The sequence below is a fragment of the Salmo salar genome, chromosome 26 (genome assembly GCF_965601325.2).
Source record: "Salmo salar chromosome 26, fSalSal1, whole genome shotgun sequence".
Taxonomy (NCBI): domain Eukaryota; kingdom Metazoa; phylum Chordata; class Actinopteri; order Salmoniformes; family Salmonidae; genus Salmo; species Salmo salar.
The window spans coordinates 52,765,001-52,767,500 of NC_138316.1; the positions used below are offsets into that span (position 1 = coordinate 52,765,001).

At 46.9% G+C, this 2,500-nt stretch overlaps 1 protein-coding gene across 4 annotated transcripts in view; it reads right to left on the bottom strand.

Moving 5' to 3' along the window:
• Window positions 1-2,500, bottom strand: part of plekhg4 (pleckstrin homology and RhoGEF domain containing G4) — a 202,050-nt gene that overhangs the window by 177,947 nt on the left and 21,603 nt on the right. The gene's annotated exons all lie outside the window — the stretch shown is intronic.

Consider the following 2,500-nt stretch of genomic DNA (forward strand, 5'->3'; position numbering starts at 1 on the left):
TGCTGGAGTGGAACACTAGAGCTGCAGCACCTCTCAGTTCCTCCCTGCTGGAGTGAAACACTAGAGCTGCAGCTCCTCTCAGTTCCTCCCTGCTGGAGTGAAACACTAGAGCTGCAGCTCCTCTCAGTTCCTCCCCTGCTGGAGTGGAACACTAGAGCTGCAGCTCCTCTCAGTTCCTCCCTGCTGGAGTGAAACACTAGAGCTGCAGCTCCTCTCAGTTCCTCCCTGCTGGAGTGAAACACTAGAGCTGCAGCACCTCTCAGTTCCTCCCTGCTGGAGTGGAACACTAGAGCTGCAGCTCCTCTCAGTTCCTCCCTGCTGGAGTGGAACACTAGAGCTGCAGCTCCTCTCAGTTCCTCCCTGCTGGAGTGGAACACTAGAGCTGCAGCTCCTCTCAGCTCCTCCCTGCTGGAGTGGAACACTAGAGCTGCAGCTTTATAAGTCCAGTCATTGAGCAACAAATATAAATATAATCGTGTTACAAAACAGTTTTGTTGGACAGAAAAATAGTTACTATTTGTATTTCTCATGTGGTAATTGAAGGGCGCCTCCCATGTGCCATTTTAAGTGCGTAGACAACAGTATTCAGCCTATCAGCACGTCACTCACCACTTCCCAACGTGAGCTGGAGGCATTTTCACAACTGACACTAGGCGGATTGAAACCTGAACGTTTTACTTCATATTATGAGGCAAATCTGACTCTGTACCGTAACACCCTGTATATAGCCTCCACATTGACTCTGTACCGTAACACCCTGTATATAGCCTCCACATTGACTCTGTACCGGTACCCCCTGTATATAGCCTCCACATTGACTCTGTACCGTAACACCCTGTATATAGCCTCCACATTGACTCTGTACCGGTACCCCCGGTATATAGCCTCCACATTGACTCTGTACCGGTACCCCCTGTATATAGCCTCCACATTGACTCTGTACCGTAACACCCTGTATATAGCCTCCACATTGACTCTGTACCGTAACACCCTGTATATAGCCTCCACATTTACTCTGTACCGGTACCCCCTGTATATAGCCTCCACATTGACTCTGTACCGTAACACCCTGTATATAGCCTCCACATTGACTCTGTACCGGTACCCCCTGTATATAGCCTCCACATTGACTCTGTACAGGTACCCCCTGTATATAGCCTCCACATTGACTCTGTACCGGTACCCCCTGTATATAGCCTCCACATTGACTCTGTACAGGTACCCCCTGTATATAGCCTCCACATTGACTCTGTACAGGTACCCCCTGTATATAGCCTCCACATTGACTCTGTACCGTAACACCCTGTATATAGCCTCCACATTGACTCTGTACCGTAACACCCTGTATATAGCCTCCACATTGACTCTGTACCATAACACCCTGTATATAGCCTCCACATTGACTCTGTACCATAACACCCTGTATATAGCCTCCACATTGACTCTGTACCGTAACACCCTGTATTATATAGCCTCCACATTGACTCTGTACCGGTACCCCCTGTATATAGCCTCCACTTTGACTCTGTACCGGTACCCCCTGTATATAGCCTCCACATTGACTCTGTACAGGTACCCCCTGTATATAGCCTCCACATTGACTCTGTACTGTTAACCCCTGTATATAGCCTCCACATTGACTCTGTACCGTAACACCCTGTATATAGCCTCCACATTGACTCTGTACCATAACACCCTGTATATAGCCTCCACATTGACTCTGTACCGTAACACCCTGTATATAGCCTCCACATTGACTCTGTACCGTAACACCCTGTATTATATAGCCTCCACATTGACTCTGTACTGGTACCCCCTGTATATAGCCTCCACATTGACTCTGTACCGTAACACCCTGTATTATATAGCCTCCACATTGACTCTGTACCATAACACCCTGTATATAGCCTCCACATTGACTCTGTACCATAACACCCTGTATATAGCCTCCACATTGACTCTGTACCGTAACACCCTGTATATAGCCTCCACATTGACTCTGTACCGTAACACCCTGTATTATATAGCCTCCACATTGACTCTGTACCGTAACACCCTGTATTATATAGCCTCCACATTGACTCTGTACCGTAACACCCTGTATTATATAGCCTCGCGGGACAACTTCCGGTGAAACATCAGGGCCTGAGCAACAGGAAGTTTACTTTGGGCACGTCATTCAGACAGGAACTGGAGAAAAAAGGGGCCTAGCCCTAAGAAGTTCAGGGCTTGTAAGTATTTCACTGTAATTCTACACCTGTTGTTGTATTCAGCGCTTGTGACTAATAACATTTGACTTGAAATCAGCATTTCTCTCCTGTTCTATTGGTTTTCATATCAACTTTCTTTCCTTGTCCAGAAGCCAAAAGCACCATCCTGGTCATATTATCAACCCATCCTGGTTATATTATCAACCCATCCTAGTCATTAACAACCCATCCTGGTTATATTATCAACCCATCCTAGTCATTAACAACCCATCCTGGTTATATTATCAACC